The sequence below is a fragment of the Zootoca vivipara genome, chromosome 8 (assembly GCF_965207765.1).
Source record: "Zootoca vivipara chromosome 8, rZooViv2.hap1.1, whole genome shotgun sequence".
Taxonomy (NCBI): domain Eukaryota; kingdom Metazoa; phylum Chordata; class Lepidosauria; order Squamata; family Lacertidae; genus Zootoca; species Zootoca vivipara.
Window position 1 is genome coordinate 19,654,114 of NC_142591.1, and position 26,705 is coordinate 19,680,818.

Consider the following 26,705-nt stretch of genomic DNA (forward strand, 5'->3'; position numbering starts at 1 on the left):
TGGCAACAAAACATTATTTTAAAAACACATCCCTAAAATCTTTCCCAAAACATTGCTCCCTTAGAGTAGTGTTTCCCAACCTTGTGCCTCCAGCTGTTTTCAGACTACAATTCCCATCATTCCTGACCACTGGTCTTGCTAGCTAGGGATGATGGGAGTTGTAGTCCAAAAACAGCTGGAGGCACAAGGTTGGGAAACACTGCCTTAGAGTAACAAGAAAGGAGTGACTACAACTGCACCAAATCATAGATTTTACATCTATTATGACTTCTCCCAAAGATCCTAGGAATTATAGTCACAGCTCAGGGATAGAACTCACGCCTTGCATGTGAAAGGTCTTAATCCCTGGTGTCTCCAGGTAGGGCTGGGGTGCATACCCTTGCTGAGCTGCTGCCAGCCAGTGTGGACAATACTGAGCTAGATGGATCAATGGTAGGAAGAAACACCCTATGTTCTACAGGGGAAATGCCAATGGTGGAAATTCTGATTGGCAAGCAGAAGCTGCCAGGTCGAGTTCCCACCATCTCCATGGAGGGCTGAGAGAGACACCCCTGTCTGAAATCAGAGAGCTGTTGCCTGTCCTTGCATACAGTATTGCCCCCTGTGGTAGTCGGATGAGGATACAGAGAACTCTCAGTTATGGTGTTCAAATTCCGCTCCCCAAACTAAAGTTCCCAAGATTCCCTGGAGCAAAGGAATGCTCGTGAAACCAGCTTTGTTCTTAGTGAGGATGTGACCCGTACCTTAATAGGTAAAAAAATAAAATAAGTAAAGGACCCTTGGATGGTTAAGTCCAGTCAAAGGCGACTATGGGGTGTGGTGCTCATCTCGCTTTCAGGCCGAGGGAGCCGGTGTTTGTCCACAGATACCTTTCCAGTTCATGTGGCCAGCATGACTAAACCGCTTCTGGCGCAACGGAACACTGTGACGGAAACCAGAGTGCATGGAAACGCCATTTACCTTCCTGCCGCAGCTGTACCTATTTATCGACTTACACTGGCGTGCTTTCGAACTGCTGGGTTGGCAGGAGCAGGGATGGAGCAACAGGAGCTCACCCCGTCACGGGGATTCAAACCGCTGACCTTCTGATCAGCAAGCCCAAGAGGCTCAGTGGTTTGGACCACAGCACCACCTGCATCCCTTAATAACCCCTTACCTAAAATAACCCCTTACGTAAAAGCAGCCTCCTGCTACAATATGAACATTTGGTTCTTCTGTAATGTTCTGTCCTGCTCTTCATGTAATTGTGAAACAACCACCCTGTTCTAGGGTGAGCAAAACATAGGGGAGGTGAAAGTCCTTTTGTCACAGGGGAGGGGATCTCAGATGCTTTTACACTTTCACACAGACCCCACATGGGTTGGGACCTGACCCTGCAGCATGTGTAGCTTAGGTGATGTCTCTTTGTGTTCTGAATCAGGCCTGTGCAACTTCTGGCCCACCAAATGGAACACCGCGCAAATGCCCCGTTTTGAGGCTTGCTCAGTCTTTATTCAGCCTAAATCTCGACGCTGAATAAATTCTGCACTGGAATGAAAATGTAAGGATTAAAACACACACACACACACACACACACACACACACACACACACACACACACCTTTGATAGAGGTGGTTTGGAAGCAGATCTTTGGAAGCATTACTTGCCCTATTGCAGCGAAGAGATTACATTTCACGTTCAGGTTTGGGACAGCTCTTTCACAATCCCCGCAGTGGGTTTTACTTCTGTTGTACACCTTGACCTTTATGTCTTTTGCCTCCATATCCCCCTTCAGCGCCAATCTCTCTTATTATAGCCCCAGAGAGGTGGCACATATCTAGTCAGGTCATGTGTACGCGATGCTACGAACAAGCCGCTTGGTCCGCGCAGGCCTGCTTGCTGCTGAAAAGGATCGAGCACCACCAACCCCTCTCCACATCCCCGTGGCCTCTTGGGTGGTTTTGGAAAAGACAGGAAAAAGCACTTACGTTCTTTTGGGGGCTCCCATACATAATTCATTGGCTTGCCTCTCCTTCTGCTGTTATCTAGAGCTCTTGCAGAATGCCCTTTTTCATCAGTCTTGAATTATTTTTTTGAAAAGGGAAGAGCACAGCACTCTGTATTTGTCATAGTTCTGTCTTTCACCTACCCAAATCCTCTCTTAATCTTTCCAGCTCTTTTTTTGTTATATGGAAAAGTGTGTGTGTTATTGGTGTTATATTCAATCTCTCTCTGTCTCTCTCTCTCTCTCTCTCTGTCTCTCTCTCTCTCTCTCTCCCATCCCCCATATCACCTTTATATATAGCAAGAATGTTATTGGTAAGACCTTGATGCATTATTCCTGTTGTTTTAAAACCTCAGACTTCAACAGATCTTTTATTACTGCACTTCCGTCCATGCTAAATTCATTCTGATATTATTTTAGGTTCCTGTCTTCTTCTTTAAAAAGAAAAGAAGAAGAAGAAGAAGCCTGTGGTTTTTTAACTTGCTCCTTCACCACATGACTGCTCTGATTGGGGTGACTTTGTGTATTAAAAACAAAATACATGTTGGTAGTTGCAATCCCGTACCTGTAAATACAGATTTTTGTCTGAAAAAGAACTGTAGGTGGTGGTAATATCACTGCTGCCATTAATATCTGTGGTTTATGATTTTTGCAGGTCAGTTCATGAGGACAGATGTGATATGCAATTTCATAGCGACCTGGGGAAATTGTCATGTAGAAATAATGCAGATGCAAGCAAATCTATTCTTAATTCACTTTTTACCTTCTTTCCTTTCCATACCCTGCAGCAACCATTTTGTGACCTGTGCCCACAACACTTTATCAAATTCCCACATGTAGCCACTGGCTTAAAAAGGTTGGGAACCCCAGATTTGTAAGATCAACTCCTTAGACACCAGTGTTGATGAACTTTCTGAAAGGACGTTAACACTTGTCCAAATAACTACTCTGCAGCAGTGTTTCATAATCTTTTGCTATCTGCAGAAAACACTCCACCCCCTTTAAAGGCTGCATTCCCTTGAGAGAAATTTACCAACAGTGGGAACAGCTGGAGGTAAAAGTGGACATGATCACCCTTGTCTCGCACATGCATATATTACTCCATCCATCCAATAACAAACAGAAACATACCCTATTCATCTACCCATCATCCCTCCATTCTTTCTTTTGCTTTTAAAAATATTTTTATTGAGTTTTACATAACCAATTTGAAGCTAAACATTATATATCAACATCATCATTCTAGGTGGGTCTCGAGGAGGCGAGACACAGGGATAACAGCAAGAGACTTTATTGAGCTTTCAGAACTGAACAACAGGGGCAAATCAGCTGCTTATATGTATTTCTGAAGGCCTGGGCCACTCCCACTCTCAACATGATTGGCTGTCTAAACCCCCAAGCAGCAAATCATAACTCGGAGCTTAAGGGCCAACTCCAGTAGCACAAAACTTGATAATGTTATGTGATTGGATATCATGTATTGAATTAGAATCCTTAGTCCAGACTCAAGTTCAAGCTCAGGTGAACACAGACCACCAAATATATAACACTCATGGAAATGACTCCTTTTGCAATAGGATGTGGTTGAGTGGCCAAAGCTCTAGGGACCATATTCAGGAGGTACTGGAAAATGGAGAGGATATCCTTTGTGAGAAATAGGCTCCCTAGATTTTGCCCCTGCAGGGATTCCTTGCCTGAAGCCATTGCTATAGACATTGTAGGTTGGACCGTACGGAGGTGAAGCAGTTAATTGTTCTTCAGATCGAATGGAAATCCAAGCTGAAAACTACTTTGGGAGTTTAAAACTCACCTCTCCTTGGAGGTGGGCTGAAACAAGCCTGCTTAATTCTTTTCCAAGCCTGTGTCTGGAGAACTTTGCCAGCATCTCGAAGCAGGAGGCTTGGAAAAACTGGATTGCATCCGATGTTGACACATGGCAAAATTACTTGCCCCTCACCCCAATGGAGGATGACTGTAAAGCAAAGGCAGAGCACTTAATCATGCAATAGTAATGACGACAACAACAACAACAACAACAACAACAACAACAACAACAACAACAAAATGCACCAGATAAATCTCTTTCCTAGGCAAGCACTTGGGCCTCCCAAGAGAGTTATATCTTAAAACTAATTTATTTCTGACACAGGCTAATTTATTTCTGACTAGTAGTTCTCTCATGGACACAGTTTGGGGATGACTGCGCTACACAAAGGATTTGAGAGCACATTACCGTGTTTACCCTTTGATTGTTGTGACAAGAAATAGCTGTTATATTTATTTCAAGTAACGCTCGGGGAGGCCTGTAGCTCAGTGCTATAGCACATGTATTGCATGCAAAAGGTCTCAGGGTCAGTTCCCAATACATCCAGGTAGGCTGTCTGAGATCCTGGAGAGCCACATCTCCTACAGCAAAGGGTGGGTAGATGATAGATTGAGATCTGCTAATAGATATCTGGACGTTTCACGAGAGATCAGTTTCTGACTGTCAACTGTTTAACAACAGCAATGACAAAACAACACCCCCCACCACCTAAATTAGTTTGCTGAAATGAGGAAAGGTTATGAGGCATACGTAAAGGTAAAGGTAAAGGTAAAAAACCGACTATGGGGTTGTGGCGCTCATGTCACTTTCAGGCCAAGGGAGCCGGCGTTTGTTCACAGACAGCTTTCTGGGTCATGTGGCCAGCATGACTAAACCACTTCTGGTGCAATGGGACAGAAGCCAGAGCATACGCAAATGCCATTTACCTTCCCACAACAACGGTACCTATTTATCTACTTACACTGGCATGCTTTCGAACTGCAAGGTTGGCAGGAGCTGGGACAGAGCAACGGGAGCTCACCCCACCGTGGGGATTCGAACTGCCAACCTTCTGATCAGCAAGCCCAAGAGGCTCAGTGGCTTAGACCACAGCATCTACCATGTTTTGTATAAAGGACTGTGAGTATTAAATATATATATGTTTAGGGGTACTCTCATTTTCCTACTCATATTGAAATACTGCCCCTCAATGCCACCAAACTTGGATTCACAAAATGTTTAGGGGTATGTGTCCCCCCCCCAGAAAAAAAGCACTGGACGCACCACGTTCTAATGACATTGAGTTGCAAAAAAGGTGAATTGCAAGCCTCAAGTCTGGCCAATTAAAGCACGGACCATTCTGAACTAGGTAGGACAATAGTGTGACCACATGGGTGATTCCTATGTCCTTAACCCTTTTATACAACCAACCACCCAGGAATAGACACTGTAACACACCACACCTTTTGATTCGTTGACCCAATTCGCAGGTGACTAGCAAGGTTAAGACTGTGGCAGAAAGAGAAAGTGTTAAAATTATCTACCCCACCCATAGCCCTGAAGCTTCACTGTGTTTGCTGCTTTTTCTATTCCAGAGAGAGAGAGAGAGAATTGTCAGCTTATGGTGACGAACTGCACAAACTTGAACTTCTGTATTTTTTATTTTATTTTTATTGTTGCTTTTCTGGAAAGGTTTCACTGCAACCCTGTGACATGGCTTTTGCCAGGTTAATTCTGCTTCCTCTTCGTTCACAGTACGGCTGTTTTATAATGGTGATTCTTCTTTGACGGGGCAGGATGGACATGTCATATATCTTTGTGGCACTGGAATTAAACTTAACCTGGAAAGAATGAACTGCTGTCCCTTTGGTCCAAGTGCACTTGCTATAAACTGCTGCTGCTAGTATGAAAACAGGTAATCGTTTGATCTGTAAGGCAGTGACTGCTGCACCAATACTAAATGCATTAACTTGGAAGTACATCTCACAGAGGTCAATAGAAGTAGCCCGCTGAGTTCACTAACTTTTCAGACTCAGTAAAAATTACCTGGCAGACTATCACTTTATTGGCTGAACCTGTAAAAATAATGTCTGGGGCTTTCACCTGCCCATTTAAAGCAGTATTGTGTCACTTTGAACAGTCATGATTTCCCCTAGAGAATTATGAGAAGTTTAGTTTGTTAACTAGTTTGTTAAAAAGGGACATGGGTGGCGCTGTGGGTTAAACCACAGAGCCTAGGGCTTGCCGATCAGAAGGTCGGCGGTTCGAATCCCCGCGATGGGGTGAGCTCCTGTTGCTCGGTCCCAGCTCATGCCAACCTAGCTGTTCGAAAGCACGTCAAAGTGCAAGTAGATAAATAGGTACCGCTACAGCGGGAAGGTAAACAGTGTTTCCGTGTGCTGCTCTGGTTCGCCAGAAGCGGCTTTGTCATGCTGGCCACATGACCTGGAAGCTATACGCCAGCTCCCTCGGCCAATAACGCGAGATGAGCACTGCAACCCCAGAGTCGGTCACGACTGGACCTAGTGGTCAGGGGTCCCTTTACCTTTACCTTAGTTTGTTAAGGGTGCTGAGAAGCATTTGCAGTTATTAAGGGTGTTGCAAGTTCCCCTGACAGAGCTATAATTTTCAAAGTGATTTATTAATCAATTCCCTTTCCTGGGTAACATAGCTGCCAAGTTATCCCTTTTTTTTAAGGGAAATTCCCTTATGCTGAATAGGCTTCCTCATGAGAAAGGGGAAAACTTGGCAGCTATGCTGGGTAACTATGGGAATTGTAGTCCTATGAGTGGAATAGGGGTGTCCTGACAACTTTTAGCACCTTCAGCAAGCTACACTTCCCAGAATCCTTTGGCAGAAGCCATGATTAGCTACAAAATGTGTTCCTAAATGGTCAGTGGAGCTCACTTTATGGGACCTGCTTGTCAAAAGATGATTTTTTTGATAAAGCTCATCAACCTTGCAGATGCCTCGAACACCTTATTGGCTAAACAAGCCTTTGTATCTTTACAACATAATACCACCTGGCGTCAAAACCTATTAGATATTCTATCCAGATACAATCTACCCGAGTTTAATACTCTCAAACTGTGGAGCCCTGATAAAGTTCGGGAATGGATCTTTGAAAAAGATGCTTTTTTAGACACCACGAAGATAAAAAATTCTGGCTTTTCCTATTGGTTTCCCCAAGTAAAAGCAGTCAAAATCTTTGCCAACTACTTGGTGGATATCACTGATCCCACCCTTCGGAGAGCTTTCACTATGGCCCGGTTTCAAACATTGCGAACTGCATACCTGACCAGTAGATTCACAAAAATCACAGTAGAACATGCCCTTGCTTCATGAAAATTAAAGAGGATCTTATACATTACCTCCTCTATTGCCCCATTTATTCGGGCTTTAGAGACGCGATGCTGCAAATTATATCCAACTCTATAATCAATCCTGAAGATAGAGTAAACAATTTGTTAGTTGATGCTAGCCCACGAATTACCCATGTGGTAGCGGTCTTTGTGATGAAGGCCATGAAAGCCAGGAAAAGATTTATGGATGACAAAGTAAAGACCCCTTCACCGTCTGTTTAACTCGTTGCTTGTTTTCCTTCCCTTCCTGTTTTGTGGGATGAATGTTTTTGTTGGGATAGTATGCAATGAATTTTAATATTTTTAATTATTGTTGTGTTGTGTTGATATTTGTGTACAGGTCCTTACAATAAACGCATTTTTGTTGTTGTTGTTGTTGTTGATAAAGCAGATCTCCCCTGGTTTGTTAGAACCATTTGGGGAAGCTGGGTAGTAGTGTGTTAGGGAACTGCACTTTGGAGAATAGCAACTCTGTGAAACAGAGCAAGCAAACTGAAATCTACCTATGAAGGCACCACTTTTTGGTGCTGGTACTTCACTCTGGAGATCCGGTGTGGAGCAAAGGGTATTCAGCCTGCAAGGAATGTGTATGCTGCTAGCCTCCATCTTTTCTCTACTTCAGTAAATCAAGGCTTCTCTTCTCCTAAGGAAGCCAAACACATGCATTGCTACCCTGGATCTCCCCACTACTCAAGGAAGAGGGGGGCATGTAATAATGTGAAGAGTTATAGAATGGATGACCACCATCATTCTTAATAATAACCCCTCTGTTTCAGAAAACACATCTTTTCATAAGATTATTGCACTGTGATGGAAGAATTAACATTTTCTGAGCTTCTTTCTCCCATGCATATTTTGGAGCCAGGATCATGCAACCCTCAGAGGATATGACATTGCCAAGGCTCTGGCAGATCTTGGGGAAAAGAAGATTGGGTTTCGCTTCCTGTAGCTCACCCTTGCTTTTCTTCAGTGGAATAGAATCCTTTAAACTACTCTAAATATTCACAGAAAATGAGAAGATCCTGTCCTCCTTCAAGGTTAATTGCTGCATAAAAACTTGAATGGAGCATGGTGCAATGTGTTTTGATTTGTGGGTGCATTCGATGCAAATGGTCACAGAAATGCCAAATCTTTTTTTCCCAGCTACCACATAATAAAGTCGCTTTCATTTGTTGGAGATTTAGAATAACGTGAGACATTTTATTTTATTCTTTTAAAAAAATGGGTTCAAAATGTAGCTTCCTTATTTATTCTTCACACTCCTAGATGTGGCACAATATTCTGAGGATGAGATATCAAAGGAAGCCATTCACTTAGATCTTCCATGTGTGTGCTGTGACAAGCATACAGCTGAGACATGAAAGGGCAAACTCCCTTCTCTTCACATTCTTGTTCTCTCTGTGTGTCTTTTAAACAAAAGCTTTACAAGGAGGATTGTAGTAATGATCAGTGGGATAGAATGTAATGCTTAAAGGTGCAAATGAATAAAAATTAGATGCTAATGCTAACGATGATGGGGGAAATCTACTAGGGACTTCTGAGCAGACATGAAGGGGCAAACTACACATTACACAGAAATTATATTAACATAAGCAGCTCTGCGATGAGAGGATTAAGAGCAGGCATGCAAGCAGGAAGAGCAGTGCTTAGCTCCATTTCTCCCCATCATTCCCTAAATCTGTATCACCCCATGCAGGCAGATTTATCCACACTAGGTTGAACATAGATTGGAAACTCTGCAGTGGGGAGGGACTGCTGGAAGTGGAGATGGAGGATAAATTTAATTCAATTTGCATTTCAAGCCAACTCTATTGAATTCACACCTTTTGAAAAAATATGCAACACAAAGCACAGTGATCCTTTGAAATTCACACTTACCTGAATTTTGCGGTGCAGTTTTCCAGTCAGAAAATGTTTGCAAAAATGCATATATTGGGGAAAATGCATCCCAAAAGCATTATATTGGGTTCTATTGCTTGCAAAAATGTATACATTACAGCTTATAAGAATGTGCTTATTATTTTTTTAAAAATGCACTGAAATGCTGATGAATTTTCAGAAGGATTTTTTTTAAAAAAATGCAAAAAGTGGAAACGGATTGTTAAGCTTGAAAAAGAGAGAAACAGAGCACCCAGGTTGACAGATCCTCCCATCATTACCTGGGGGAATTTTTTGGATGGCTTCATTTATTTATTGAATGTCTAACTCGCCCTTCCTCTCAAAGGAGCCCAGGGCCGCAAACACATTCACAATATGAAAACAAATATCAAAATATTCTAAAATAGTCAAAACACTCTAAAAGCAATTGTACTTTAAAACATTTAAATACAGTTATGGTTAAAAACATAATTTCATCCGGTTATCTCAGGAGTGCCAGTAACAGCAGTGGAATATTTTGATTACACTATCTATTTTGTAAGAAGAACTGCAATAATTTTATAACCAGGCAGACAAACTGGGTTGAGAACTTCATCAGAGCCAAGACCAGTCCTAGGCCTAGCTACCAACTTCAAATAACAGAAAAGAAAATGAAACCGGTTTGTGAACTTTGCTTCAGAAGCTGGACGACGTGCTCCTGAGCTTCCGTTTTCACTGTTACGCTGCTAATTTGCGTCCCCCCCCCATTGTAATCAAAGCCTTTTCCCTCCAGTTTTCACTGTTGTCCTGCTAATTTGCCCCCCCTCATTGTAATCAAAGCCTTCCATTTCCTATTGCAGTGTTCTGAGGTGATATTTGGAGCTTATATTTGGTACTTTTGTTTTTGCTATTTTTTGTGTTTTAGTTTGTGTGGCTTTCTCGTATTTGTGACTGTGGCTTGTTCTTCGTTTTATGATTGATTGATTTTGTGACTGGGGAAATGGATAAAAGTTCCCCATCCAAACAATGACTATCATCAGTGCAGGTAAGCCACCCAGAGTGGCTGGGTTTCCCCTGCCAGATGGGCGGGGTATTAATAACATCATCTTCATCATCATCATCAGCAGCAGCAGCAGCTTTGTCTGACCTCTGCCTTTGCATGATGCTTGATTCTGGTCTGCTTTACTGAGTTTTGCCCTTTGATTTGCCTATTGGCTGCTTTTTGGACTCCCCCCCCTCCCCCCAGCTGATGCTTTTGTGATTTAGGTCCATTTCTACAGTTGCCCTTTTGTGAATTTTGCCCCAGCCAATACTCAAGAACTGAGGCTACAAGAGGATGCTTTCTAGAATAGAAATGCAGCTTTTGCTAGAAGTATCACAATTCCTATGGCCCAAATCTGTTTTCCGTACACATGCCACGCATGTACACTGTGCGCAGTTCAATGGTTCTTTTGCATCTCTAAAAATGTAAGGCTCCCCGCTTCACTTTTTATGTGCTTCTACTGTTTTGTTTTTCTATGTTTTTTAATGCCCTAGGGTTGTATTGCCCACCTTTCTTTTCTTTTCTTTCTTTCTTTCTTTCTTTCTTTCTTTCTTTCTTTCTTCTTTCTTTCTTTCTTTCTTTCTTTCTTTCTTTCTTTCTAGGAAGCTATTGATTAACGGGAAGACAGAGAGGTCCAGATTTTTATTTTTATTTTTTACTGAAAAATAAAGTTAATTTGCTTGTGCTTTACAGGTAAAATGACTATTCTGCCTCTCTTAAAAATAACTACTTCAAGGGTTTGTTGCTAGTTCTCCTCCCACCCACTGTAGAAAGCCTGAGGGCTTGGTGATAGGACTGGATTTGTAGCTTTAGTTTTCTACTTCTGAATTTTAATTCTCAGCAGAAGTTACATGTCTGATCAGCTCATTCTATTCCCCACTTGGGGCACACAACAAACTAGAGAGATCTCACCAAAATACTTTAATGAGAGTTGGTTTCCTAAGATAATCCTGTTTTGGCCTAGCAGGCATTTCAAAGGTCACCACAGAACTATGTGGATAGAATTACACAGGGCTCTTCTCTGTTTCGGTGGTAAGCTGCCATTTCCCCCCCTCCTCTTTGTGCAGGCATCTTTCTTCTGCCTACAGCCTACATCTTTTATAACGTGGCAAATGGTTAGCCAGGGAAGATGTTTGAGAATACAAAGTTCATAGCAATTTGTCCACCTTCTGTGTCCCTGCAGGTTGGAAAGACAACCCAGAGAGGAAACGTGAAATGTTGTGTCTGAATATTAGAAATTCATCCAGGTTCAAGTTTTTGTTCGTTCACACAACAAATAAAAAGGACCCCAAATAGTATCTATGTTACAGGCAGGTAGCCGTGTTGGTCTGACGTAGTCAAAACAAAATAATAATAATAATAATAATAATAATAATAATAATAATAATAATAATAATAATACTATTCCTTCCAGTAGCACCTTAGAGACCAACTAAGTTTTCATGCACACGAAAGCTCATACCTATGACAAACTTAGTTGGTCTCTAAGGTGCTACTGGGAGGAATTTTGTTATTGTTATTGTTATTATTTTGTAGTATCTACATTGTATGTCTATAACTTTTCAACCAGGTATAAATATAAGGAATAGCAAAAACTACCCAACAGCTACAGATTACCAGTAAAACATCCATTTCAACAAAGCCTTTTTCATGTTCCTCTAAAATGAATGATAGTGTCCAATACCTTGGGGAAAGATTCATAATCAGGTCCCAGCTTGAATGATGAAAAGAACCAGTCTTTTCTTTCCAGCACAGTTGTTTTTTTAGATGTAATTCTCCCATTGCTGTGTTTTTCTTTTAAAAGCAATATATTTCTGGTTACCAATTGTGCTTCGATGAATACAAGCCATCTGAAGTAGTCTCCTCATTCCACTGGATTCTATATTCTGTCGTATACAGTATTCTATACAATAATGTATGGATGTGCATAATATTGTTCCAAGACACTTGTAGTGTGTGTGTGTGTGTGTGTGTGTGTGTGTGTGTGTGTGTGTGTGTGTGAGAGAGAGAGAGAGAGAGAGAGAGAGAGAGAGAGAGATTATCAAATTCCTCTTCAGCAGTGAATAGTGTTTCATTTGATCTTTTTTAATTTTCTGATAATGGAGATTAAGGCTGTTTTCGCCAGGGCTGGATTATCAAGCAGGTTAAAAATTCCCTGGCACAAGCCCTGTGGTTTTCACACCACTGGCGCGGTCTATCTTCTTTCTACAAGAAAGAAGATTCCACCTAAACATTAGGAAGAACTTCCTGACAGTAAGAGCTGTTCGGCAGTGGAATTTGCTGCCAAGGAGTGTGGTGGAGCCTCCTTCTTTGGAGGTCTTTAAGCAGAGGCTTGACAGGCATATGTCAAGAATGCTTTGATGGTGTTTCCTGCTTGGCAGGGGGTTGGACTGGATGGCCCTTGTGGTCTCTTCCAACTCTATGATTCTATGATTCTATGTATTTATCTCTTGCTTGCATGCACGCATGCACAAGTAATCACAAGTTAAAGGAGCCCCTCTCAGTACCCTAAGGCCAATGATTTTTATAATAAGGCACTGGTTTAGCTGTTGTTGTGTTTACTTCATTTTCAAGGTGGCCACAGGGTGTTTCTTTCATTCCACAAATCATCTCTCCAGTGGTATGGACTCCTGGGTGTTTCCTGAAATTCTCATGATGCTCTCTCAGTAAGCCTGTGCCAGTAAGGGGTGTGTTTTAGGCAGAGAGGATGCAGCAGCGGAGCATATGCCCGCGCTGCCCAGAATGGGTGCACTCCCGAGTGGCCCGGGGCATGGAGGGTGCCCTCCCAGGCACAGGATAGCCACTCAGGTGCCCAGAGCAGTGTGTGCCCTGCAGCCAGAGGTGGAGCAAGCCGCCCACAGGGGTGGAGCAAGTCGCTCATGGGGGCAGAGCGAGCTGCCCATGGTGGACATTCAGCGTGCTGTTCACCTGCGACTCCGAAGCCCCCCCCCCCAGCTGTCAAAACGAAGGAGGAAGGGGTAATGCCGCCGGCAAAGCGACACAGCCCCCCATTACTCCGGCGGCTCATGGTAGGCTTGGGAATTGCGATCAGGCGGCGCGCCAAATGTCATCCCTCTCAGTGAAGACACCCGGGGAGGACCACCCCCATCACACCCCCTTCCTCCACCACTGAGAAGATGTGGCCTCTAGGCAGTTCCGAGGGCCAAGTAAAGAGTCTGTAATTGTCCCCTGGTCCTGAGCTTCCACACCCATGACTTAGATCCACGACACTCTTTCAAGGCCAATCCAAGGCCTGCTGGCAACTCATTATCTGCTGCATTTCAGGCTCCCTCACCTTTCCCAACCCACAAAATCTTCCTCCATGTGTCAATTTGGTTCCAGCAGTCCGGTTAGCTGTGTGAGGCCCCTGCTGAGCTCTGTCTTACATTGCCTCTCCTCCTTTGGCAGGTAGGGCAAGGAGACCCTTGACTAGAATGAAACCTCTTTCCGTGGAGAAATTCTGCTCTTGTCAAGTGGACAGTTAATATACATTCCATTTAACATTCAAAGCCTGCTCTCCTCAGCCCTGTTTCTGCATCACAGCTGTCTGGTTCGTTCAAGGTATAAGTAATTCCACATTGTATCTTTTGCCCTTTGATGTCTGATTAGTCAAAGTGCTTTAATTATGCACTCTTTTTATAGCCAGGAGGACTCTTGCCTCATGCTCAAGAGACTTGATGTTCTCAGCTGGGATGTATGTTGCTAATCTAGCCTAGGATACCTAGGAAGTGGCCGGGGCGCCCGCCCCGCCCCTTGGCATCGGCGCAGCCCTGTGGAGCAGGCTGGCCCGGCGGCAGCAGCAGCACCGCGAGGCCAGGGCAGGAAGGAGGAGGAACGGCGGCGGCAAGGAGGCGAAGTGGGAGCCCCTGACGCAGCAGTGAGATGAGTGGTACTGGATCTAGTCCAATGTTGACTATTGCTCCATCAGGCAGTGGAAGAGGGACTGGGAAATCAACAAACTTTACTCCTGAACTGCAAAGTATGATAGAAAAAGATACGGCTGGTGGGGAAAAACAGGACGTCAGAATCTAAAAAACCCAAACTTTTCACACCTAATGATCGGTTCAAAATACTTTGGAAGCAAGTTCCCCCAGTACTCCACTGGTGCAGGCACTCAGACCGTCACACAAAGGGAAGGATTCAGCTAACAAATCCCTTCGGAGGAAGTAAGGACTGCTGTGTGCATAATGAGGCTTCTCCCCCCTGCACTCCTCCAGATGAGCTTTGAGGGGGTCATAGACACCCCCAAAGCATAGGAAAGAGGGGATCATTCCGTTTGCCAAGCTGATTTGCTTTTGCAGAGAGAACAGCAGTAATAGTGTGATGCTGAATTCTTTAAGTTGTAATTCTGTTGTAAGCCGCCCAGAGTGGCTGGGGAAACCCAGCCAGATGGGTGGGGTATAAATAAATTGGTGGTGGTGGTGGTGGTGGTGGTGGTTATCACCATGATTCAGCACAGAATTGCTTGTGTACGTAAGCCCCATTGATCTCAATGGACGTCCAGATGCAAAGATTCATAATGTAACATAGAAGCTGCCAAGCCTTGTAAAAGCCCACTGGCCACAGCTCCTTCCTCCTGAGTCATTTGGGTACAAAGGGCAACACCAGAGACAGTCTTCCACCTATAGGAGCAATGGCGAAACTTTTAGAGACCGAGTGCCCAAACTGCAACCCAAAACCCACTGTATATCTCATTTTTTCTGTATGTTTCACGTTTCTTCTTTATTACTGCTATTGTAATGAATAATCCTCCATAAAAGTTTTTGCATTACATTCTTCATTAAATTATCTTTCCATTGATATATAATTTTATTGTATAACTCGGTACTTCTTTTTAAAAAAATGTTTAGGGGTACCCTCATTTTGACTCAAGAAAATCACCACTGGCGGAAAATAAATACAGTTCAAATGGGGGGGGGAGAATAAGTACAGTGAATTTCTTCTCCCTGCGTCCCCACAGAAAAAGGCACTGGTATTACTCCAAAACAAAGTGGTGTTATGAGCCATCAAACCTTGGAAATACATTTTTTCCAGAACGTTCCACAATTTTGGCCACTAGTGTACACTGGAGGGCTGTACTGAGAGCCACCCTCTCCCAGTTTTTAATATGGGATAATAATAATTGTATGTGTGCACACATACAAATAAATAAATAAACCCAGCCAGATGCATTATCATCATGATCATCATTAATGTTATCATCATCATCATCATTATCAGCATCAGCAGCAAAAAGCAGTGTTTTGAATGTGTTATAGACATGCAACACCAGATGGCGCAGTAGAGCAAAAATATTTTTGATGTGATTTCTATATAGAGATTTTTCTTTGGTTATAAAGACTTAATTTCTGACTTATTTATAGTGTTGTTGTATAACCTTTGTGTAAGGAGAGTGTTAGGAGAGTCCCACAAGCTGAATAGAAAAACCTAGAGGTCTGCATTTGGTCCCCTGGCCTCATATTCCCCACTTTTTTTCCTTTCTTTCTTTTTGGTTTGGGGATAAAGCAACAACAGATTGCTGCTGATGGTGATGTACTCATGTGATGGTGGTGCTCAGAAGGTCAGCTTCTACCCCACTGCTACACAGGGACGTGGGCTGCCATTAATATCATCTGAGACAACTTGACCGTATCTATATCTGGTAACTTAAGTAGGTAAGAAAAGAAAGCACTTTGCATTTTTTGCATAGTTTGATTCCCTCTCTCCATGCTCTTATAGCACTTTACAGAAGTGGGCAGCTATTATCATGCCTGAGGCACAATGAGGTTAAGAGACTTGCCTAAGGTCATTTGCCAAGGCAGGCGTAAAGCAGGAGATGCATGTGGTCCCCTGATAGCCTCTGTGCTGTGCTAAGCATTGGACTAAAAACGGAAGTAACCCTCAGGGCTCGCATACTATGTCCATCAAACTAGTTAGTCAAAAAGATGCCACAGACTTGGAGAGTTTTCTTCTTCTTTTTGCCCCAGGACACTTTCCATCTGCCCACTTCAAATCTCCTTATGATTCCCTGATTCAGCTTATAGCTTCTACACACCCAAGTCATCAGCCAGCTTCTCAACCTCCTTAATTTCCTGCTCATTCTTGGAGGTGCCTGCAATGGTTGCCTGCAAAGATCTCTGAAGTTGTGCAGCAAATGGGAGTTTAAAGCTGTCAGAGAGTTGACCTCTTATGTGAGTTGAAAACTTCTATGCTGGAACTTGAGAGGTTTCCGGTACCGCATGAGGAGGGGACTCAGATTTCCCTAAAGCTATAAAGGCCTTGCTCAACAAGGATGTCTCTTAATAAGCCATTACCAAGACAAAATTAAGGTGTGAGATCTTTCAGATGTCGCTTTTTTATTAATATATTGACAATATATTGGTGATTGACAGGAGTGAAAAAAAAGATAACAAGGCAGCCATTATTTAAAACACACACACACACACACACACACACACACACACACACACACACACAAGCTTCTCTCTTTCTCTTTCTTTCTTTCCTTTCTTTCTTTCGTTCATGCATCAAATATTCTTCAGTGCAGGGCTTTTTTTCAGCCACAACTCATTGTAACTCAGTTCCAGCACATCTCAGGTGGGCACCATTGCCATTATAAGAGAACAAGGGAGGTATTCATGGTGAGTCCCCGCACCTCTTTTTCTAGAACTGTAGCATTGCCTCAATCCATTTCCTTCTTCTCTCATCAATTGGCAGGCCGGCCCCCACTGCCAATCCAAACCAAAACTCTTATTCCCTGCAGGTTCATGTGTGCAGCCTACTTCTCCTTTCCAACCTCTCCTCTTTCTTATCAAATGACTGGTTCTCTCTCTCTCTCTCTCTCTCTCTCTCTCTCTCTCTCTCTCTCTCTCTCTCTCTCTCTCTCTCTCTCATAGAAGCCATACCAAGGCCTTCGCAAAGAGGGAGACGAAGAATTAGCCTTGAAGTTTAATTGGTTGCAGTTGGTTCACTGCTATATTAAGTTCATGACAAGCTGGGTTCCAGGAAATATGATCACCCTTCTGCTTCAGGGGTGCTTACTTGGGCCCCATACTGTGGGTGCCTAACAGTGGCTCCGACCGCACAACGCCATCATGATGTCGCGACATGGCGTGACATCATGATATCACGTCCGCTGTCATAACAGTGTGGTGCACACTAGGAGTGACAACTTGAATAAGATGTTGTGTGGGCCCAGGTAAGCCCTGCCTAGTACATATAATCAATCACATGACACAGTGCACACACAACATTTGAATGGGAAAGGCCATAAACTCTGTGGGGGCCCAGCCCTCTCAAATATTGTGGGGGTTGAAGCTCCCCCAGCCCTTAGGAGTTGGCTCTTATGGCACGCATGCTCTGGTACTGCGGCGGCGGCTAGACTGGGGCCTCTGTCTCCATGCACCAGAGGAGGAGGTGGGCGGCAGCAAAGGCAGGGGGGCGATCCTGGGCACTTGCAACAAAACTTATGTGGGTGCCCAGGGCCCTCTGGAGATGGTGCCAGTGTTTTGCTTGCTGCCACAGCTGGATACAAGATGGTCAAGCTAGCCATCTCGTTTGAGGTCCCTGACACAGCACTTAGATGCCAGCTTGACCCAAAGTAGCTTTTGCAGCACAATTCCTCCCTTTCGTTGTATTTATGCAACTGCAGCCACAGCCTTCGCCAAATATGCTTTTGGGTTTATGTTTTATGTTAGTAAAAACTAAATTAACATCCACTTCGAAAATGACTACGAACAAAAGTTATTTTCCAGTTCAGCTTTCCCCAGCCTGGATGGCAACTCCAATTTGGCAACTCCTATCAGTGCCAAACAGCCAATGGCCAAGGCAGGTTGGAACTGCAGTCTGATATCCAATCCTCTGGAGGACAGACTTCATATAAACACTGAAATCCTATACTCATCGACCTGAACAGGAATGTATAGGATAGGATAGCTCCGCGAAGCATTTCACCAGCTTATAAGATGCATAACAATCAATCTCTGGGAGATAGTATTAAGCACTTGATCAGTTTATCGAGTTTACCAGACACTGAGGTCCAGTGCCGAGGGCCTTCTGGCGGTTCCCTCGCTGTGAGAAACCAAGTTACAGGGCACCAGGCAGAGGGCCTTCTTGGTAGTGGCACCCGCCCTGTGGAACACTCTCCCCTCAGATGTCAAAGAAATAAAGAACTATCTGACTTTTAGAAGACACCTGAAGGCAGCCCAGTTTGGGGAAGCTTTTAATGTTTAACAGACTATTGTATTTTAATATTTTGTTGGAAGCCACCCAGAGTGGCTGGGGAAACCCAGCCAGATGGGCGGGGTATAAGTAATATATTATTATTATTATTATTATTATTATTATTATTATTATTATTATTATTATTATTTGTCAGAATCTCTGGAAGATAATATTAAGATACAAATGTATATGCGTGTAAGTATGGGGGCAACTGTTTTCAAAGCCCAGATTTACTTCAAGGCAGATGAGAGCATTTACATTAGAATCATAGAATCATAGAGTTGGAAGAGACTACAAGGGCCATCCAGTCCAACCCCCTGCCAAGCAGGAAACACCATCAAAGCATTCTTGACATATGGCTGTCAAGCCTCTGCTTAAAGACCTCCAAAGAAGGAGACTCCACCACACTCCTTGGCAGCAAATTCCACTGTCGAACAGCTCTTACTGTCAGGAAGTTCTTCCTAATGTTTAGGTGGAATCTTCTTTCTTGAAGTTTGAATCCATTGCTCCATGTCCGCTTCTCTGGAGCAGTAGAAAACAATCTTTCTCCCTCCTCCATATGACATCCTTTCATATATTTGAACATGGCTATCATATCACCCCTTAACCTTCTCTTCTCCAGGCTAAACATACCCAGCTCCCTAAGCCGTTCCTCATAAGGCATCGTTTCCAGGCCTTTGACCATTTTGGTTGCCCTCTTCTGGACACGTTCCAGCTTATCAGTATCCTTCTTGAACTGTGGTGCCCAGAACTGGACACAGTACTCCGGGTGTGGTCTGACCAGAGCAGAATACAGTGGTACTATTACTTCCCTTGATCTAGATGCTATACTCCTATTGATGCAGCCCAGAATTACATTGGCTTTTTTAGCTGCTGCATCACACTGCTGACTCATGTCAAGTCTGTGGTCTACCAAGACTCCTAGGTAGGCCTCAAGCATAAGGTTCAGGGTGGATGGGATCATAAGCAGAAGGAAGTAAACAGCAGGAGAGCCAGAGGTTTGCATATTAACAGTGAGAGGGACTGAGTAGGAAAGAAAGCCAAGTCACAAGTGTCAGAACATGGATGGGATAATAAGGGTTGACAACTTCATGCCAACTGTCCTTTCCGCTTTGAAATGCAGTTCTCAGATGTCCTTTGTATATCCGGCCTTTGCCAGCAACTTGATATTCAGCACTCCAATCCATCCTTATTACAAACTCAGGACACTTTATTTTCCCCTTCTATGAAGCTATTTTCTAAACGAATCAAAAAGAATATGATTTCTTTCATAAAGTCTAGAAATCAATAAGATAAGCGATGAGGACGGAATGACTGAACATACAGCGCAGGGTGGGGAAACCACATTTGCAGGAAGAAGGAACTGTTAACAGAGCCCAGAATAGCCCCTGTCACTATGCACTGATCCACTTAGAAATTAGGTCTGTATCTGAGGGGGGAGGGAACCTGAACATTTAGTAGGATGTTTGTGTAGAAAAATGCATGTGCTTTTTGTAGGGATGCAGAAAATACACAGAATTTTGAATTGGCTTCTGAATCCATATCCCAAAGGTCTCTGCTTTCAATACTTTTTTTTTTTAAAGTTCTTATGGGTGCAATGGGTGGACCCAGTTGTGAGAGTCAATTAAAAAGGGAGTGGGTGGTGCTGTGGTTTAACCACTGAGCCTCTTGGGCTTTTTGATCGGAAGGTCGGCGGTTCGAATCCGTGCAATGGGTGAGCTCCCGTCGCTCTGTCCCAGCTTCTGCAAACCTAGCAGTTCGAAAGCACGCCAGTGCAAGTAGATAAATAGGTACCACTGTGGCAGGAAGGTAAACGGCATTTCCATGCGCTCTAGCTTCCATCATGGTCCTCTGTTAGGCCAGAAGCAGTATAGTCCTGCTGGCCACATGGCCCGGAAATCTGTCTGTGGACAAAGACCGGCTCCCTTGCCCTGTAAAGCAAGATGAGTGCAACACCCCATAGTTGTCTTTGACTGGACGTAACCATCCAGGGGTCCTTTACCTTTACCTTACAGTGGTGTTAAACTTGGAGAGAACTGAGTTCACATTCAGACCTAGTCTGAAAGCTCCCTGGCCAGACTTCCATCAGTCAGTAACACTCACCCAATTCGCAGGGTGAATTGTTCCAAAGATAAATACGGATTTCATATGTCCCCAGGTATCAAAAGAATTTGTTTCTCTAACACAACTACATCAGCTCGTATGATAATATGCTCAGAAATGGAGGGAGGGAACAGTACCAACAAGGGAGGAGTAGCAGACGAAACTGATGAAGTATGTAGAATTAGCAAGCTCAACAAACAGAATAACAGGAAGGAATAGCATTGCCATATTTGAAAAAAAAATGAAAACCCGAGCACAAAAGTTGTTGCGCTTTTTTTCATGAAATCTCAACAACAACAAAACCAAATGAGTGAGCTTTTAAGCTAGACTAGCGACATGGCAATTTAGGAAGGAAGAGCTTTTAAGGAAGATTGGAAAACGTTTGGAAAACGTTTGCAGAATAACTGAAGATTCATTGTGAACAGATCATTTTGTGAATCTAAGTTTGGCCTCTTTGAGGGGCAGTCTTTCAATATGAGTAGGAAAAACAGAGTACTGTACCCCTAAACTTTTTTTTAAAAAAACAACACACTGATTAAATTCAGCACTATAAATTAAGCAGAGATACAATGAGAAAGGGAAATAGAAAAATGTGGAGTAATTAGAATATACAGTAGTAATGGAAAATTAAAATGAGCATGGGAAGGGAACTATAGTTGTATTGGTATGAATGTGGAAAAATTGTAATTGAAAATTATAAATAATTAAAAAGCAAGCAAGCAAGCTTAGGACAGGGCAAGGAGGAAGTCATGTATTTATTAGTGCCTGTCTTTATTAGTGTCGTTGTCACCAATGTGGTGCCCATGGGCCTTCCTTGGTGCCCACAGGATCTTCCCTGCCTCTCTCCCTGCTGGAATTAGACATGAAAGAAGCATTCTTTTGTAGCCAATAGAATAGGTTGTGGTATGTGCTTGGCCGCAGTGTGTGTGTGTGTGTGTGTTTATCCATTTTGCAAATGTGCCTGTGCATGCTGAAAAGGTTGGCGACCCCTTAAAGAAAGAATGGAATAATAATGCAATAAATATATAATGAATGAGCGGGCTCAGCACGATTTTGAGAGGTCAAGGAAGAAGGGTAGCTCGTTGTTCTCATGGCAAACAGAAGCAGGATAAATGACGTGAACTGAAGAAATTAAGGGCAAGACAAAATGTCAGATTGCTTTACAACTTGACCGTTCGCGGAATGGCAGCGGGGAAGAGTGAAAAGAAACTGCTGTGTAGTTTGGGGTGGTGCGGCAGATATTTCTTAGAAATCCAGGGCTTGCAGACATAACGGCTGAGGGTAGCTCTCTCTCTCTCTCTCTCTCTCTCGTGTGTGTGTGTGTGTTTTCTTTTTACACTTTGGAATGAGATTGGGAACCTTAGGACCAGGGATTGAATGTAACCCTCCTATCATGGCACTTCCAGCCACACCTAGGGTTGCCACACTCAATAGTGGACAGGACTTCTGTACCTTTAATTGCCCTGCTCTCTTTTGAGTCTGGAAACCTTAAAGAGAAACCAGCAGACCCTTTGCTTGGAAATTAAACAAAGGGTCTGCTGGTTTCTCTTTAAGGTTTCCAGACTCAAAAGAGAGCAGGGCAATTAAAGGCACAGAAGTCCTGTCCTCTATTGAGTCTGGCAACCCTAGCCACACCCCTCACTGACAAAAACAAGTAAAAATGGGGGGAACTACCCTCAAACATTTCATCTGCAAGGTAAACTGCCACCACCCCAAAATGTGTGTGTGTGTGTGTGTGTGTGTGTGTGTGCTGGGGGTATTTTTTAAAATGATGTTTCCACCCATATAGAAAGGAGCTGGAATTCCTCTCCATTATCACATAGTGTGAATGCTCCCACAAAAATGAAGAGGGGGTGCCACCCTGAGATCGTTTGGGAGGGAGGGCAGAATATAAATTTAATAAATAAATACAATTGGCCCCGGCACTAAAACAAACACATGTAAAAATTTCTTGAGGAAATGGACTGAATAAACGAGATTTTATTGGTACAGAATGTGGATGATGAGGTTACCATGGCGAAGGATTTACTGCCCTCACCAAACACACAAACTGCTGCCTATAAGAAAAGTAAATAGTTAACATTTTTTTGTACTGAATTTATTGGTTCATTGCACACAGAAGACACAGTGTATTGCTTCTGGAGACAGATGCTATACAATTGGTGTATGATTATTATGCAGCTAACAGTCAAGCCAGGAAAGCTTAACATGAAACTTTCATCACGCTATTGTCATATGGCAAATATTAGCAGTGACAAATGCAATCATGGGGCCTTAGAATTTCAAACTAGACCTATCTCTCTACAGGCTCATGATAAGAACCACCAGTTTAAATGTACACCAACTCTATGGATATCCTCACACACTGAAATCCCAATGAAATTCAAGTTATATGTCACTTCTGAAAACTGTCCAACAGCACAATCTGATCCGAAGCATGTCCACTCAGAAGAAAGCCCTATTGGATTCAGTGGGTTTACTTCCAGGTAGGCAGGGTTAGGACAGCCTTATGCTTATCTGCCAGCTGCAATTATGCTACCCTCTCCTCTGTTTTCTTTGCTATTGTCAAAATTTAGATTGCAGGCCCATCAGGGCAGGGACCTTTCTTTCTTGCTAAGCATTATATTAAAGTACAAGCGCCAACCAATTTGTGAGGGGGTTCTGTTCCTGGCCCCTATGCATGTCAGCGGAGCATGTGTAAGCCCACTCTGCCCCATCCTGCCCACCCCCATTCTGTCCTGCTCCACCACCACCCGTTCCGCCCCCGTTCTCCCCTCCGGGTCCAAAAGGACATGCGTGTTAGCGGTCTCACATAAATTGGAGGCACAGAAAACGGTTGCCACTTGTACCATGTGGTGCAGTGATACATAAATAATATCAGACAGGAGATCCTTTCTGATATATAGGGCTGTAATGTAGGGATGCAATCATGACAAGGAGGCAGTATTAATGTCTCCAAATCTACTCCTTGATTTTCCAGAGTTCCAAAACACAGTGCTATACCCTCCAACATTTCTCCAATGAAAATAGGGTTATCCTATTCAACAACAACAACAACAACAACAACAACAATTATTTGTATGTCACCCATTCAACATTACAAAAACATCCCTATACAGGACTGCCTTCAAGTGTCTTCTAGAATAATAATAATAATAATAATAATAATAATAATAATAATAATAATATATTTGTGCCCCGCCCATCCAGCTGGGTTTCCCCAGCCACTCTGGGTGGCTTCCAACAAAGATTAAAATACATTAAAATATCACACATTAAAAAACTTCCCTAAACAGGGCTGCTGTGCTACCTGTTAATTCAATATTCAATGCAATACAAATCACTAATTCCGTAACCCTCTTCTTTGGTGAATCCTGAATTGGTTTATGGCTCCTACATTAGGCTGATTGCTGGCTAATAGTCCATGAAGACTGGCTCCTGTTTCATATCCCTCAACTGTCCCAATTTTCCTGGGACATTCCAGAATTACAGACACCATCCCAGCTTCTCTGTAATTCCGGAATGTCCCAGGAAAATTAGGACAGTTGAGGGATGTGAAACAAGAGCCAGTCTCTAGTTACTTATCTCCTGGGCTTGGGGGTTGCATAACTCCATACCCTCCAACATTTCGTCCCATGAAAATAGGGACACCCTACCATACCTTCCAGCAGGACATTCTGGGATCAAATCAGAAAATGGGACCACTTCTGTAAATCCCAAATTGTCCCTGGAAAATAGGGACACTTGGAGGGTCTGTAACCCTTTAATATGGTTCGTGACAATTGAAATGCGGTCATTTTGTAATGTGTTTAAATTTGTATGTTTTGGGGGGAGGATTTTTAAAGCCATTTCCTTTTAGAAGAGAACAGTTGTTGGATTAATGCAGAATTAGAAAGGGGTATATGTATGAGTAAGTAAGATCAGAAGGTTGGCGGTGTGAATCCCCGTGACGGGATGAGCTCCCGTTGCTCAGTCCCAGCTCCTGCCAACCTAGCAGTTCAAAAGCATGTCAAACTGCAAGTAGATAAATAGGTACCACTACAGCGGGAAGGTAAACAGCGTTTCCGTGCACTGCTCTGGTTTGCCAGAAGCGGCTTTGTCATGCTGGCCACATGACCCAGAAGCTGTACTCCGGCTCCCTCGGCCAGTAAAGCGAGATGAGCACCGCAACCCCAGAATCGTTCACGACTGGACCTAATGGTCAGGGGTCCCTTTATCTTTTAAGATGATAATGTGAAAGTTATATGGATCATTTCCATCCCTTGTGAAGAAGCCCTTCTGGTCCAACATCCTTTCCCCCAGGTTCCTATGGGAAGCCCGCAAGCAGGACATGAGGGCATTTTTTACAAAAGATAACCGGGCATTTCTATTTGCAGCATAGAAGCAAGCACACTACTGACTGAGGCAGGTACTTCCATTCTGTTTATGGGAAGCTTCAAGAAAGTCTCACATCGGTTATTACAGCTTGATTACTTTTTATTTCTGTCAATTTGTGGATGACTTATGCCCTGAAGCTTATGGGTTTATGTCTCTGGCAGTTTTATCCCCTCTAATCTGTTCTCATTAGCCTTCTGTAATTCTTTTCTCCATCCAACTAAGCTCTTGGCTTCTATGTTCTGCGGTCATGAGGTTTATGGTATTTGGCCAAATAATATCTGGTACTTGTGTAGCTTTGTCAAAGCTATCAAGTTGTCTTGAAGGGTGCACAGCTACATATTTTCTGGTCTGGTGGGGCCCCAGTTCACCTACTCAGAATTTGCCTTTATATCATGTGTTTATCTGATGGATGCATTTTAGATGGGGAAAGGATATAATTCTGTGTGGTCTGTTTCTTCCACTATAGTCAAAGTTATGCTAGCAGGGCCGGATTTAGGTTTGATGAGGCCCTAAGCTACTGAACGTAATGAGGCCCTTTGTATGTCCAGCTGTCCTTTGTCAACAACAAATTGTTGCTGTTTTTTTTTCCTGTTGAATATATGATGGTGCTGTGGGTTAAGCCTAGGGCTTGCCGATCAGAAGGTCGGCGGTTCGAATCCCTCCGACGGGGTGAGCTCCCGTTGCTCAGTCCCAGCTCCTGCCAACCTAGCAGTTCGAAAGCACGTCAAAGTGCAAGTAGATAAATAGGTACTGCTACAACGGGAAGGTAAGCGGCATTTCCATGTGCTGCTCTAGTTCGCCAGAAGCGGCTTTGTCATGCTGGCCACGTGACCTGAAAGCTGTACTCTGGCTCCCTCGGCCAATAACGCAAGATGAGCGCCGCAACACCAGAGTTAGGCACGACTGGACCAAATTGTCAGAGGTCCCTATACCTTTACCTTTATATGATATGGGAATTTATGGACTTAATAGGTATCTAAAGCCATTTCCACATGTTGCTATGCAACCAGTCCATGCAGAATGTAGGCACCCTATATATAGAAATGAGCAAACCAGTGATATTTTTAGGAAGCAGGCTAGCAGGCCTACACATAGGAGCCTACACAACACAAAACACTGTTGTTGTATGTAGGTTTTATCTTATTTTTTATCTTATATTTTGGAAATGTATATCATTGGTTTTTTTTTTCCTTTTATTTTTTGGGGGCCCCAAAAAATACAAGATTGCACTATCAGTCTGTTGAGAGAGGGGGGTATATCTGAAGTATATGAAATAACAAGGGCCATGGGGCATGTTCTCATGGGTCAATGCAATGAAGCACAAAACGACATTACTCATGCTCATGTGTACATGGAAGAATGTGTACATGGGAGCACCTAGAAAGAAATCACTAAAAGTCAGCATGGGCTTCTGAAAAATAAGTCATGTCAGACTAATCTGATCTCATTTTTTGACAGAATTACAAGCCTGGTAGATGTCCTCTGGGGTATTTGTGCCTTCCATTTTTTTTGGCCTAAGTGTAGTACTTTACATTTATCCCTGTTAAAATTCATCTTGTTTGCTTTGGCCCAGTTGTCTAATCTGTTAAGGTCATTTTGAAGTGTGATCCTGTCCTCTGGGGTATTAGCCACCCCTCCCAATTTGGTGTCGCCTGCAAGCTTGCTCCGGATGCCCTCAAGCCCATCATCCAAGTCATTGATAAAGATGTTGAATAAGACTGGGCCCAAGACAGAACCCTGTGGCACCCCACTAGTCACTACTCTCCAGGATGAAGAGGAGCCATTGATGAGCACCCTTTGGGTTCGGTCAGTCAGCCAGTTACAAATCCACTGAATGTAGCATTGTCTAGCCCGCATTTTACCAGCTTCTTTAAAAGAATATCATGGGGCACCTTGTCAAAGGCCTTGCTGAAATCAAGATAGGCTACATCCACAGTTTTCCCTTCATCTACTAGGCTTGTGACTCTGTCAAA